Raw genomic sequence first — 15,136 nt, 5'->3', positions numbered from 1 at the left:
CAGGACATAGAGGCCTCACATCTCTGATTGTCTCCTAAAGTAGGTCAGTTTTAGGCTATAGTACTGGTCTAAATCCAGCCAAGATCAGTAGTGAGATTACAGCTGGGCCATGAGTAATTTATTTGTTTTTCTCACAGAGCATGTCTGTGGGCTGATCACATTGCCTTGCATCTTTTTGCCATTCATATTTGTTTAGCCAAATCTCTTCTAAGAAATGTTAATCCATCACATTATCCAATTGCTCAGCTGTTACTGGCCAGGTAACTCAGGTACAATCAGTTCCATTGCCAGATTGAATAATACCCTACATGTGTGTCTCATTTGGAAATGTGCTCTGTAGGAATTATGATTAGTACAGATGTTGCTTCTTAATTTGTAAGAGCACCATGTCAGCAAATGTGTTTAAAACATAAAATAATCCATATATTTACATTGTATGTTTCATGTTACACCCAATGGGTGAGGCCAAAAACATCCCAATTACCTGCCTTTGGCCCAGTAGTCAGTATAAAAGATAATAATGATTTTACTCAAATTCTCTATTTTTTTTTTTAAATTGATAACCAAAGATCAAATAACAGCCCGCAGATACAAAAGTTGAGATGGGGAACGTGGGGAGATGCCATTAAGAATCTGCCAGTCCTCTCTGCCCTTCCTCCCTGCAGTGCACACTGGGCTCTGTCCTACACCCAATGCAGCCTCTGTTCTGTGCCACAGTGCTTTCCGACCAAGAGTCACCAAGTGCGGCCCATGGAGAGGGGACCCAACGCGAGCATTGGGGGAGAGTCTTCCCATCCCCAAACCTCTTCAACCTGTGTAATTAATCAGTCAGGCTGTATCAGATGTGTATGCATCTAATGTATTGCATCATGTCTTACTCATTTCAGTCCTGATTAGATCTCTAGCACAGGGAGGAAAGCTATAAATGTAAAGATGAAAATTGTCACCCACCTCTATTCTGGTCAGCACCTAGTCTCCCACAGCTGCAGAAGATCTAATAATAATCTTTTCTTGAATATTGGCTGCATACTGAGTGTACCCATAGGCTCAAGGACTCTTTTTCAGCACTTTGGGCTACGGAAATGGTTTTACTTAGAGTTGGCATCCAGAGTGCCTGACCTGCCGCTGCTGGTGTCAGAGCCTCAGCAGAGACTGCTGGGAGCCGCCTCTGGGGCTGAAGCGGAGGGCAGCAGAGCGACATGCAGTTTAGCCACAGCATTCATCTGTGTACTTTTGGAGCTGGCAAGTCAGCGTAAGTGCTAATCAGCCCTACCCAGGCACAGGTTCTTTGATGTGCAGCACGGACTGAGTTTCTAATATTCATGCCTTCAAATAGGGCCTAAGTTTGCCAAACAGTAAGCACTCAGCAGTCTATTTGACAATTCAAATGGAGTTGAAAAGCTGGTTCCCAGCTTAATTTCTTTTGCTCAGACCAATAGTTCTATTGTTCTTAGAAAAGAATTGTCTTTCATCACAAATAAACTGCAAAATGTTCTTATGGGTAGTAGAACTGAAAAGCAGTTTTCGGATACAATTGGCATTTGTTGTGCTTAGTGCTGGAGGTGGCCATGTTGCTGAAAAATGATGTTGTCTGTGATGCCAACCATATGACAATTAACTCAGCAGAGGAGAGTGTGTGAATCCATTTCCAACCTGTTTTAATAATAGGGTAACAACCAAAATGCTTTCTCCAGTGGTTAAACCAATATTAAATTCTCCTAGAAACTTGTTTATGGGCTTTTCCACTGGGTTTGTCTATTGCCAGTGCCGTGAAGGACATCAATTTTCAGTAAGACAACCGCCTCCAGCACTGGGATTGGAAACGCCAATTGTAATTAAAACTTTTTTTTAAGCAAATGCTTTTTGCAGTTTAATTATGGCAAGAAATGCTTCTTGTTTTGTGAACTTCCAGACTGTTGAGCTCAGCAAAACTCTGTTTGGCATTCAGCAGGCGAGTCCTGTCCTTACTGATGTCAGTAGTGCACTTACTACTCCAAACACAACACTGGATATTCAGCCTTAAATAAAATTTGAGCAAACTGTATAGCACCCAGGTTAAATGTGCTGTAAACACTGATTATTAGCGACCCACATTTAATCCTAACCATGGGTTATGTATATTTTCGCTCTTTGATATTTTTGCTGTAATCACAGTGTGAGTCACACAACCTATCAAAAGTGCAGATATAAACTACAGTCATTTTATATGTTTCTAAACAATGAAAACAGAAAGAGAAAAATCATCTCACAACAGCTAAATGTTTTCTATTTTCCAAAGGCTCTTATTGGTGACATTTCTCCCTGCACTGCTGTTTCTGCAATCACATAGCAACACGGCCCTTGAAATAACTTTTTGGTACTCAATATATAAGGTACAGTGTTTGGAGAAACTGATTCCACTCAAATGCCACCTGTTTAAATGCTAAATGGCATCAAAACCAAAAAGAAAAAAAGAATGACAGTCCAGTGGAGGAGGCCGCTCCCCTGTTTGGATGACTGAGTTCCCCTATTCGGCTATTAGTCCTTTTTTCTTGAGTTTCAAAGCAAATGACAAGCAAGTGGGTGTAGCAGAGTTAACTTGGTACAGTGCCTGACCATCTCATAGCTTGCCCTCCTACAATCCTTCACAGGATTCAGGCTTGCTAAGACCCTGTTCTGTTCTCTGTTGAGACATGCCTACAGCCTCCTCAGACTGTTTCTAAATATTGCCATTTCAGCTTTCAAACTATGCATTTGAGAATCTGCTTCTAGCAGGGCCCAGCTGGACTACTTTTTAGGAAGCATCAAAATATATTTTGAGTCAGAAAAGCAATGGAGATGAGACAAACATCTAACATCCAAACATTCTCAAACTTGGAGAATCTTCATCTAAACTCTATGGTTTGGGATCCCCTTCTTTCAGGAAAGCATCTGCATTTTTCTGAGATGCCCTTTTCCCCAAGTTTTAGGCTCTTCCTAAAAGCCACTCTGCACCTCTTTTCTTATAACTGCACAACAAGTTGAGTACGGTCCTACTGAAGCAGGAGCTGCTCCTTGCAGTCTTCACTTATATTGCTTCAATTTCTCCCGGCCAGCAAATCCCAGTTCTCCTTGGTGTTCTCCTTGGAGCAATGAGGTGGTTATCAGCTGACCTACCAAGTGCTGGCTAGTAGTAAATTCCAGAGTTTTATATCTTGAGACTTTGCACCTCTGTGTAGAATTCATGTCTGAACATGTATAGGGTTTAACTGCTGGGCATAAAGAGGCCTGAGAAAGGCCTGCCACAGGTATTGAATATCTACAGCAGTGTCATTCAAGGCAGAGAAGAGTTCTTGTCCAGTCAGGAAATGAAGAGATAAGGGTTGCGTTTACTGAGTGATGGAGCTGGCTGTCAGGTTTGCAAGAGCAAAGCAGAAGTGGCCAGTGCCATACCTTTCAATGCAAATCCATGTTTATCAAGTTTAGGGTTATTCAGCTCTACAGCCTGCCTTGGGCTCACCTCTAGAGAAAGTTTGAGGCAGGAGGAATATCATTAAGGAGGAATCAGAGGTTCAAAAGAATATGTTGAGAGACATGTTGCTGCACATAGTAAGAGGCCAGAGAAGGTCGAAAAGGGAATGCAAGAGGTTGTTATTATTTCTTTAATGAGCAAAAGTTCTTTTCAGGATGGTTTACTTTTCTGAGAATTGCACATTTTGCAGTTGTATTCAAGTGTGGAAAAGGAAAAGCTCCTCTTTCTCCTCTTTTCTGAGCACAACGCATCATTCTCTGTGCTTTCTAAGCTACAAAATTAGCACTAGCAGCTATAATACAAAAAAGTCACAAAAGAATTTGCAGTCACAAGCCTTCTGAAGTCAGTATGGCCTATTATGGATAGTCCTTGTAACACAGCCCTGAAGGGAAGCAATACGCCTGACTGATGTTGTCAACTTCTAGTGAAAGTTCCTTCTGTGCTTCCACACCATGTACCACTAGATTGAGCATCTGTTGAGAACACCTAGAAATTCTCTCATGACAAAATTATTTTTATTCTGTGAAATTTCTTGCAATTTCTCACCACAAGGTTTGTGGCCACCCTAAGTATTAATGGTAGTTAAGTCAACAGGACATACAGTGTGGTCACATCTCTCTTCCACACCAGCTTTGCCCATATCAAGATTGCAGGAGAATATGGTCATTATAGGCTGATTTTAAACAGGTTTTCTATCAAGAAAGTCAGAGAGAAGTAGGAGATATTGTCAGTCAGTGTTCAATTACTTCAGTGACAAAACCCATTTCTTCACTGCAATGGGTGCATAGGGATATTGAAAGATACTGGTCATCATTTCCCCCCAAACAAATTTTTTCCAGTGTCACTAGTGTCCATCTGAAATACCAACATGAGTTATACCAAGTCAAGTAATGTACAGGTTTCATTGTCGTACAAAATACATGCATAAGGTTATTATGATAATAATGCCACTACATTGTGAAATATTTACATGCCATCTTCCATTCATATTAACTGTATAGGATGTCAAGTATGTTGTGCTTGCAGTAATTTTAGGAATGTAATATTTTCAAGTTCAGGAAGTTAACAACTTGGACTTTTTGCTTTGCACGTCGTAACCTTTTATGTTATCATTTGGTGAGATGAGGTGAAGACACAGAGGCACATAAATTGGAGACCTCAGATCTGAGATTATGTTATTGCTGACCCTCATCACATCTAACATTACACTATGCAGCACTGCTCACAGGAAAAAAACTACCCAGAGAGAGGAGACGAAATGTAACTTGTTCACTTGAGAATAGTTATGTTTTGATAGGTATAAATCAGGATAGTTATGCTGAAGTCAGTGTTACATCACTGAGGATTTGGTTACAACATCTTCCCAGTCTGCTTTGTAGATTGAAAATATATATATAGATCCAAGTTAATTTTTTTGCTAGAACACCTTATATATTGTACAAAGCAGTCCTAAAGGAGGGAGCCCTTCTTAATGACTTCAGACACCCTCTTCCTGCAACCACCAAAAGAGGCATGATGGGTTTTCCTGATTGCCAGCTGCCATAACAACTCCTGAGTTGGAGCTCAACGAGTGACCCAAGCACAGCCCACCAGTTGCTCTACCTTGCGGTGGGACACGGGCCAGCAGGCAGCTGGCCCAGGCTCCAGTGAGCAAAAAAGGGCTGTAAGGATGGCATTGCCCACACACAGACACCTTCTGGAGTCTGGCATGTGCTTCTTGGCCATGCCGTCTGATACCATGGCAATCTTTAACAGAGAATTGTTGTGGCTGTGGTGTTGTCAGCTCAGGATATTTGGGGAAGGGGTTTCCTACTCAAATTACATTTTCCAAATGCAAGACAGAGCCGTCTGTGCTGTGATCTGTCCTGAGGAGTTTGTGAGCAGTGGTACCAGTATAATTTAATTCATGAAGCAGATTTCATTCATCTGTTTTTTAAAACTAGCCAGGGAATCTGAAAGTTGATGCAGAAACACAAGCAGCAGCAGAAACGGGCCCTTTAAGGCTTTATCTTTAGAGACATTGCGTCCCAACTAACCTTCAGGAGAATGAAGATTCACAGTGCCAGTGTCTAATAACTGTATCTCACTCCATTACAGGTATTTCAAGGCCATTCTGTGTAAACAGTGTGCATTGCTTTGTGCCTTAATCTGTAAAACAACCAAATATCTTGCTTGCAGATATATGTTAAGGTTTAATGAATCTCCTTCCATAAAAGTGTTGCTCAAGACTAATGAACAAACAAATGTTTGCTTAAACCCCTTTGTGAAAGTCAAACAAGCTTTCAACAACTATTCATGTATTTATTGTCAGATGTGAGTCACCACTTAGGTGCCTGGCCCTGTTCAGTTAGTAGCTAATGCCAATAGTTTTACAGCACTTCTTCACTCATTTTTCCCTCTTGCTGCCCCCAATTCCAGCACAGACTCCAGCAAGAATCCATCTGGAGAGTGTCAGTGGCAGAACTGGCTCTCCTTCAGTGTGGTTTGGGCCATAGTGGCAGCTGATTCCCTTGCTATCTATGAGGTAAGGGTGGCATTTTGGGGCCCATCTCAGCCGCATGGTTCACACAGCAGCTGTTTTCTTCAGTGCCACCCTGGGGATTCTGCTGACCAAGTGAGCACAAGCACAGCTGTCTCTTCTTTTCCCTCTCCCTGGCTTTCCAGGGGAGCTAGCAGGGGGTTCAGGCTCAGTGCATATCCTCTTCCAGCTGTGGATGTGCCAGCAGTGGGGTTATCTTCCTCCCAGCAGCTTGTCACCACTCCTTTGCCAAAAATTAACATCTACTTCCAAGCTGCTTGTGTGGGCACTCCCTAACCTGTCTCAATCACAGTGAATTGGTTTACGCTGAACAATTCAAATACTGGGGCTTTGCTAACCAGCCCCATATCTGGGACAGTGGCTATTTCAGGAGATGTAGCTGCAGCTGAAGGAGGATGGACATCTCTACCCATAGACTCAACAGCATCTGGAAGGTTCCCATAGGATTCACCTTCCTAGTACACACTGTGGACTTAGAAGGTGGAATAATAACAGGGACTTATTCCTTGTGTTACTGGGTGGCATTAAAATTGTGTGTCAATACTTGTTTTATTTTTATTCTGCTACTAAACAAGCTGAAGGCTTTAAGGATACTTTTTGTTCAGCTATGTCAGAGGGGTCTACCCAGGATGGAAAAGAAAATCAATGTTTCAGGGTTGTGTAACTGTGGGGTTTTTTCTTGTGTTGTTTGTTTCATTATGAGGAAGGAATTAAAAATCCCTCCTAGACAGTACTTAAAATATCAAAGTCATTGTTTAATGCCTTTGAGTCACTGTACAACTAATTCAATTGCACAGTGTAGTGCAGTTTCACGGTATGTGAAACACAGATAGTAGAGAGGAATGATTGGAAAGTTGAATAAACACAGCATTAGTTTGCAAAGTCTGAAACTTTCTGATGACTTCTTTTGCAATGATCCAGCACAACTCATCAGCAGAAGTGAGAGCAGGGACTTGTAAATCCAGAACCCCTACCTCCTCCACCTAAGCTAAGCTAGCTGGTTTGGTGCTGGCAGGAGGCTCTTTTCCCTCCTCTGAACCAGCCACTGGAGGTGCGTCAGGTCAGCATTGGCTGTCAGCAGCTGTTGGTGAGGTAGACAAGGGTCAAAGCTGTAGTTTTGCAGGACCCTTCAAAGAATGAACTTCAGGTGGTCAGAATGCTTGGCCACAAGACACTCGGGAGGGCCGTGCACAGCCAACCCGGCCCCCTGTATATTGAAACTGGTGCTGTGTAGGGCACCCAGTAGCTAACAGGGACCAGGGGTGCTTGGTGACAGGGCAGGGATTGCAGCTCTTGGCACTGTCAGTAAAGGGTCATTTTGTGGTCAGCCTGGTACATCTGACTTCACACCCAAACCTAAGAGGTGATGATACAGGTCTTCCAAATACATCAGGTGTTGGTAGGGAAAGGTGCAGATCCATTTGCCTGAATTGTGTGAGTCCTGTTGCCATCATAAAGGAGATTGTCCCAGATATTTACTGAATTTGTCTTTGTACCAGCTTTGAGAGCTAAAGCAGCAACGTTACCCCTATTTTACAAATGACAGTCTGAGGCACAGAGAGGCTTCAGCTTTGCCTCTCATGTCACTTTAAGGGAGGTAGTAGTGGTGTACATCTATCTGGTTGTCTCTTGTTTAGCTAGGTGTGGTAATGTTTTGCCCACAGATTCAAAGTTTGTTCTGATGCAGGCTTTATGTGGGTAGAAACAACCAGACCTGGGGCCCCATCTGCTCTCTGTAAACACCCGTTAGCCACCTTGGTAGTAGCTGGAGCTACTGTGCCTAAATTAGACATTCCTTGCCCCAGCCTCCTTACCCACATGTACATCTCCCAGTGAAGATGTCCACACCTGGGTCTGATTAGGTGTTCAGATACATGTGAGCACCAGAGCTCAGAACCAAGCATCCCCCACTTTGCCCTTAAAGCCAAATGGAAGCTGCATAGTTTGGGCATATCTGTGGTTGGTAAACTGCCCTGTGGGAGTAAAACACACACCTGATCATGAATTTCTGCTTTGGTTTCACTGATTCCCACACGAAAACAAACACAGAGAAGTAAGTATCTTGAAGCTATCATGGTCACCATTCAAATGTTGAAGCTTAGTGTTTGCAACTGATTAGTATTGCCACTGAATCACAGATACTTCCTGTATTAAGTGGCCCTAAACAGTGAATGTCAACATTTTAATGACAACAGTGTTATTGTAGGTAGTGGCAGTCTGACAAAGCAAGAAGGTAGGAGTGGGTTTAGTCGTTAATGAACATCCTGAACAGGTACAGATAGGAGAGGAAAAGGAACAAAAAATGGGAAAGACGAAGAAGCACACACATGCTTGTAAAAGTTTCTGACAAGCTAAAAGCCTCAGAAACAAATTTGAGTTTAAAAATGCATTTGAAAAGTTACATACTCACTTTTGTACAGCACAACAATGGTGGAATGCTAATAACATTTAATTTCCCTTGACTTCTAACCTTCTTAACCTGCTGTGCTGCTAGAACAGCGCTGTAAATCAAAATATGCTGTATTGTATGGTGAACATGTGTATTGAGTCATTCCAGACTGCCTGGTGCTTTTTAAAAACAAAACTCACAATAGTGTTTGTGCTGTTTTTCATTTTTCATAGACCTTTCCCCTCAATCATGCTGCAACTGGTTAGGTTATGTATTAAAAATACAATATAAAAAAGGGAGGGAAGATGTAGGGGTAGACATAATACTACAGAAAGTACAACACAGATGAATAGGCCAAAATATCCTTGACATTACTTTCCCCTTTGTTCTAAGTGTTCTTCCAATTTCAATAAAAACAAATTGGAATATTGCCTGGGGTCTACTAAATCATTAGTAAATTAAGAATCTGTTTTTAATAACATTTCACTTGTAAATAATGCATTAATTGACTAGCTTGAAAGTTAGCTTGAATGTTAGAAACTCTGGCACTAAATGCGTAATGAAAGAAGTGTGCTGTTTGAGGAGTCTGGATGGTAAATGTAACAAATTAAATATGACAGTTGATATTTGTGAAAATGGTGATATAATTAGAGGACACCTGCAGCTGTTTTCCAACCAAAACAATAGAAATTAAACATGTATAAAGTATGTGTGTCATATTTTCTCTCAGCATAGTTCTTTTGTTCTTAGGGCTTTTTTGTGGGGGTCTTTCTATATTTTTCTTACCTTTTGTCAGGTCATTTGACTGACCAAGCAACAAATGTCTCTTTGTCCAGTGCTACCGTTTATTAGATCTATAAGTGAACATTTTGCAGAGTAACAGCAAAGAACATGAATCTTATTTACTGAGAGCTGGAAGTTACTAAAACACATGACACATACTCAAGCATATTTTAACCATAGGTATTTGGGAATAGTCAAGAATTACACCAGGACTCTTCCCGTGCAGTTCTCATCTGCATGTAGCTCACTTAGGTATTTGTCCACCCTGATGTTCAGAGGCTTAGTGAGGATTTCTGTAAACTAAAAGGTGATGGGATGTGACGTATAAGCATTGCAAATGTGTAGCTTTCCCTCTTGGCACGTGTGCAGTTGAAAGAGAATATGATGCTCCTTAGCCATCTCACAAGGATTTTGACCACCAGGTTTCTAATGATAAAGGAAAAATATGAAGTTGTTTAACAACATAGATCCCCATGTCGTGGCACCACTGGGAAATTGTGAAACATATTGACCAAAGATGGCCAAAAATTATGCATTTTTGATCTGGAGCCAAAGATTCTGGGTATTTCAGTTCAGGGACTCTGTTCCATCTGTCCTTGCTCCATTACAGTTGGTGTGCAAGAGAGCATCCTGCCAAAGGAGATAGGATTTGTACTTGGAAAAGCAGGAGTCTCTAGGCTGATTCTCTTCAGAGTTACAGCAGTAACAAGGCAGTGGAATTACTCTGGTATAAATAAACAGAGCCTATATGGTACAGCAAATTTTACTCCCACCTAAAGCCATGTGACCATTTTGCCTGGTGTCAGAGTTAATGGGCATAGAAACTACGCTGTTGTGCTGGGTGTGAAGCACGCTGAAGCCAGTACCACCCCTGTTCCCACATAATCCACCTGAGGAAGGACTTCAGGTTCTCCCGGGGTCGCTTTTGCTAGGCTTTGACATAAAGCACATTCCCCACAGTGAAAGGAAAAACAATACCAGGGCAAGGCAAGCAATCCTCACCATGGGACTCAGCTCTCACTGGGTTTTTCTCTATGGCTGAAACACATAGAGCAAAATTATGTGGGGAAAGTCCCACTGCAGCACAAAACCAGCTGTGGATACTGTAAATCTTCACCATGCCCTTTGTCAGCTGTCAGAAACACAGACATTTGTAAACAAAGGAGAGCGGGAGACAAAAATTCACTTTAAAATAAGCAATGTGGACTTTGATTTGGAATGTGCTAACAGGATAGATATGAGCCATTTAAATAAACATATCAGCCAATTGTGTCAACTTTGCTTTGGGGGCAGCAATACCTTTGTTACTGGGGTTTGTATCTGTCTTGATTAGGGCCATGTCAAGCAGCCATTGAGATTGACTTTGATGACAGATAGGATGTACTGTACATGACACTGGAAGCATAGTATCATGGAGACAAATTGTGCAATGGCTGAGAAAATCTTCACAGCTCTTTCAGAAATGGCAGGATTCTTCCCTGTGGATGCAAATATATACCCTTTATTTGTCTTAAAGTTACAGACTTAGGTATGGCTTCTCTTGCAGGTACCTATTGGTACGTAATAGCGTCCGTTCTCTACTGCCTCTACTCAGCCCAGCCGAGGGGTCTGTTTCCACCCTGCAGGTTCTGGGTAGCACACTCTGCGTGCACCATTTATTCCTGTGGTGGTGTGTATGATAGTTAACGGCAGAGAAGTTATTTGCCACCTCCAAGGACAAGGCAGTAATAAAGTTTCACAGCAAGTGAACCCTTCTTTTCTTGTTATAATCGCACAATCTAGTCCCACCAGCTTGCACAGCTTTCTAGATGTGTTGCCCCTTAAGTTTATGTTACAGCGGTCTTTTACAGTTTATTTTTCCTTCTCATAATGTAGATCTCATCTGACTTGCTGTCAATTGGTGATGGAACATGGTACACAGGTGATACAGAGAGGTGCAGCTCACAGGGGCATGTTCCAAACCTGTGCATGCTGCTGTGGCAGCCACCCCTGTGTGACTCTCCTCTTAAGGAGCAAGAAGATCTTCACTGAGTGAGTGGAGTTCTCTCTCCACTGCTGAGGGGAGTTCTTATTCCCTTAAAACAACAATTTTGTTGGGCTGCTCCTACTCTCTCTGGGCTTTTTCATTGCTCACCAGTAGTTTTTAGGAGGCAAATGTATCAAGACCTACATTTCCCAGGTAAAAGGCATGAAGTAAAAACAAACCATCTACCAAATACTATGATATCTACCAGAAGGAAGGAATTGCTCAGCCCCCCATTATCTTTCACTTGAACAAAACCTTTCGCAAGTGTGTCATGGATATCAAAGATGATAATACACCTTTATTTTGGTTCCTTTATAGGGTGTTTTGCAGATGCTGAGCTTCTGAGTGGGTGGGGAATATATTATAAATTTTTGTTTATCGCTATACCCAAACACTGTAGATACTCGATTTACCTAAAACCCCTCTTTGATTAAAACAGCATCAGCAACAGAGGTGGTGACTCCAAACACTAGTTGCTTTTTATGGTCTAAGGGGAACATGCATAGAAAGGTGGCCTTCAGCTTGTTGCCTGTAGGTTTGCAGTGGCAAATCAGAGAGCCAAAGGCACAAGGAGTTTGGCTACTCCTGTATTTGTTTTCCAGGGACAAGTTTTTTGGCTTAAATTAAGCCTGCTAAAAATGTGGCCAAGATTTGCCCTGGCAAAAAAAAATACCCCTGCATGTGCCTCTGTAATGTTACACTGACCTGAAGGTTTTCTTAGCTATAGAGGGCTACACATCAAAAACCTGTTCATTAAAAAAAGAAAAAAAAAAATTAATATACCCGAACATAAGGAAGATGTGCTGGCTTAGTTAAATAAGGCGCAACTGGTATTATTTAATTAAAATCTAGAGTGCAGCTGTTAGGCAAAAATCTAGCCAGTTTCAGATACAAAAATATGCCCTAATAATGTGTTTCAGCATTATTTTGACACTAAACTCAAGAAGAAGGTAGGGGTGAATGTTTTGTATGTGTGTGCATACATATGCATGCATATACATCTATGTCTGTGAGAGTAAGAGGGGGAAAAGACAAATATGTTCAAATACCTTTTCTTTATTGAGAGAAACTATAAATAAAACTAGACTTATGTGAGCCAGTGTCTGGGAGGCTCTGAGGATGCACAGTGTGTGCTTAGAGGATAAGGACAAGGGGAGGTGATGCTGTGAGCTGCTTTGCCTGTGCACATGAGCCAGGGTTTTCTGTCTTTTACCACCCAGATGTACACAGTGGACATCTCACAAAACAAAATTACTTTGTTCACTGAGTGAGAAATCATTTCAACTATGCAATTTTTCGGTTTTCTCCAAGAATGATAAAGATGCATTTGTTTTCTGTAAGGAATAGTTATAGTTAATTGCATTGCTTCTGTTTCTAAAACTTACCAGGCTAACATCTTGTTTTACTACCTAAAGCAGAGCATTTCAGCTTTTCAGAGAAATAATTGTATATATTAGACTGGCAGAAAAAAATAGCAACTTTTGGAGGATGTTTTTGGGGAACCAGGCAGTTATGTAAACCAAGGAAACAGAAATGCAACATTGTGGGAAGTTTTGATGCCATTATTATTTTTTATTTTAGTAACTATTTATACAGCACTGTAATTTTGCATGACACTTTAGGGGGTAAAAAAGGCAAGCAGTCAGACCCGTAGTATACTCTGCTACACATACCCATAGCCATACCCTGCTACACATAATATCTGACTAAGGAAGGGCTGGGAAAACAAGGTTAGGCTTCTTTTCTCCTCTTCCCACCCTAGTGTTGTCAATCCAGGTTTCTGAAGCTGTCTTGTCCTGTCCTTGTTATATTGCCTTTGCAGGGGCAAGAGATTTTTGAGCAAGATCTCACAACCCAAGGAGTCAGGGCAACAGACCTGTTTTTCTATTCCGCTCTTCTCTTGAGCAGTGCAAAGCTGCCAGAAAGAGGGCTGAGGATTACACCTCGTGGTAGCTGTCACAGGGAGCTTACAGTGTGCAATAGGAAAGGGGGAGGACGAGCAAAAGGAGAAGCAGGGAAAGGAGGTTAAGGTAACGTAACTTAAGCTCACTGTATTCATTACATCTCCAGCTAGAAAAGTGCTACCTATTTGTAATGAAAAGGGGGTTTGATCATATTTTGATAACACCAGTCTTTTATTTCTGTTCATGAAATAATTGAGATTTGTGGAATTTTATCCTCCTTATAGTATTTGTTCAGAACAGGTATAGTTTTTCTAAGATTTTCTTCTCTCTCTCTTATTTCATGGTCTCTGTGTACCATTTCTTTGGTCATTAAAAGCAGATAGTTCACCTTTTTCTAGTTCACCTTTTGTCTATAAGTGAAATTCATGTCATGTTGAAATATTTGCCAAGAGACAGTGGTGGGTCCTCTGCTTTCCCTACATCCATGGTCCCCATGTAGGAGCTTTGGGCAGCAGTTCTTGGATGGAAATCACTTGCTTTTCCCTTCCCAAGTTGCTCTGAAAGAATATGCAGGATCACTTGGCTAGCCAGCATGCCAAAAGGGGAAAGTAAGGTAAAATGCACTTTTGGGGAGGATCTGAAGGGGAGGTGGGGTGGAATATTTGAAACAGAGAAAGGTAAGTCTTACTCCAGGGATACAGACTCAAGTCTGAAAGTCATGAAGATGAAAGTGGGAAAAAGAAATCAAGCCACAAAGTCTGCTGTTTTAGTGGCTCTAGTCCATACAAAACAACAATGCTGTATGAGTGAACTGAATACCAGAGGAGAGAGGGGAAATGGGAGAACAAGACAGGTGAGAGAGGAGGACCAGGTCAGTGATAAATGGGAGCAGGGCACGGGAGCCCACAGGAGGAGGGAGCTTCCCAAACAACTGCCAAGCGGGCACAGCAGAGCACAGGCGAAGGAAAACTCGCCCTCCAAACTCTTCCACAGTCATGTTGGTTTTCCTGCTCTCATCTGTAAGACCTGGGAAAAGAAGTGCTACAGCTCCTGTTCTGCCCTGCCTGACCATGTGCCCTCAGGGATCTCAAGCCACGAGGGATCTAAGTGTTGCTCAGAACCATTGCACTGCGCACAGGAGACTGCCATCAGGAGCTCCTCCGGCTCTGAGTAACATCCCTACCATGCCTCCTGCTCCTCCCAGGCACAGTGGACTGACTTGAAGAGCCTGAATGCTGAATATGTTTGCTCTGAGCAATTTAAATTAGTCTTCTGTATGTTATTTAAGGCATGTTTTTGTATTTTATCCGCTGCCTGAGTCTCAGATGCTGAAATATTCGCACAGCTCTTCATTCTTTGGGGAGCAAGACACGGGTTTTCCCCAGTGGCACAGTGATAGCTTCTGATCCGCCAGCCTCCTGCTGTCCACTGTCATTGCAGCTCACAGTCACTGAGTGGCCCGAGGAATAGCTGGCACTCAAGGACCCCCCTCCAGTGCCCATAACTCTGAAACTACATGACATCTTAACCTTTATGAAATTTCTTCAAGACAGCATTTAAAAACACCCAAATCTTTCCTGACCTTTACATTTTAGTAGAGGGGTTTTTGTTTTGTTATTTTTTTAAATTGATGTTCCTATATTTTTTTTCTTTAGCTGTGGCATTTTTAAGCTAGTTCAAGAGGAGCTTTGCTTTGCCTTTCCCATCCTGGTTGAGCCCAATCATTAATCATAAAGGGAAAGCACTCCAGACTCAAACCTAACTTTATAATGTTTTTATGTTTGTGACATTTTATCTCTCTTAGCCGGTGGGAAGTTCTTACCCTTTTAATTTATAATCTGTTAGGTTTCAATTTGACTCTAGATGGTGACTTCCTTTTTAGTCTCCCATCCCCATTCTCACCCCCGTTTCACCATGCTGTGGCTTGGTGATTGCATATCGGGTGTACAGATCATTCAGAGACTCTCCCAAGGGGATCAGTGATTGCTGCCCTGGATCATCAGGA

The sequence above is a fragment of the Strix aluco genome, chromosome 8, assembly GCF_031877795.1.
Source record: "Strix aluco isolate bStrAlu1 chromosome 8, bStrAlu1.hap1, whole genome shotgun sequence".
Classification (NCBI taxonomy): domain Eukaryota; kingdom Metazoa; phylum Chordata; class Aves; order Strigiformes; family Strigidae; genus Strix; species Strix aluco.
This window is presented reverse-complemented; position numbering follows the sequence as displayed.